The sequence below is a fragment of the Theobroma umbraticum genome, unplaced genomic scaffold (genome assembly GCF_002168275.2).
Source record: "Theobroma umbraticum cultivar Fairchild unplaced genomic scaffold, ASM216827v3 scaffold_12.1, whole genome shotgun sequence".
Classification (NCBI taxonomy): Eukaryota; Viridiplantae; Streptophyta; class Magnoliopsida; order Malvales; family Malvaceae; genus Theobroma; species Theobroma umbraticum.
The window spans coordinates 1710689-1711420 of NW_018397269.1; the positions used below are offsets into that span (position 1 = coordinate 1710689).

At 33.3% G+C, this 732-nt stretch overlaps 1 pseudogene; it reads left to right on the forward strand.

Annotated features, from left to right (window-relative positions):
* Positions 1 to 732, forward strand: part of LOC110425977 (LEAF RUST 10 DISEASE-RESISTANCE LOCUS RECEPTOR-LIKE PROTEIN KINASE-like 2.5) — an 8113-nt pseudogene that overhangs the window by 5176 nt on the left and 2205 nt on the right.

The window sequence follows — 732 nt, forward strand, 5'->3', positions numbered from 1 at the left end:
AATGTGTTGACTAATTTATGATTCTGTGAGGCAATACTCACTCTGATAATTAACAAAGACGACTATACTTCCCTGACCCCAATTCTGCATTATACTTAAACCCTTCAACATTATCAGTGACCTGATTTCTCTGTGCAATTTGCATCCCAGTACTACTAAAATTTAGGATAAAATAAGAAGACCAAATCACAGAGGCTGAGCTGACTGATTCTTGATGTAAATAAGATGAACTGTGATGTGTGGATTTGGTGACAAACAAGAAATTCTTAATTTGAGGACCATTTGCCCTTTTCCCAAGAAAAGCATTTCGAAAGTTTTTCTTTACCTTTTTGAATACATAAAGACTATTTATAGTTCTTGGGTTATACGTTGCTCATTTGAGCTAACTAGTACAACTTACACGTAAAGTCCAGAGGGAAAAGTTCTTTCCTTGACTAAAACTAAGAAATCTATAGCCTTAACCCAAATGTTTCACCTAATGGCAAATTGGCAAATTGAAAACTCCACCAGATTAGACTTGTACCAAAAGCTTGATTAGTTCAGAATTGATCTGAATTCTAAACTAAAATAAACGTGTTGGAAGTGAAGTGGTAACGTTTTACCTGAAAATGTTTATACTAATTCTCTGATTTGAGGTATGTTTTTCATTGTTTGTTCTGTTTTCTGCCAATTTCTAAGAAACTAAAAAGCGAAAAATGAAAAATACACAGAGAGAGTAAAAAGTTTAAAAGC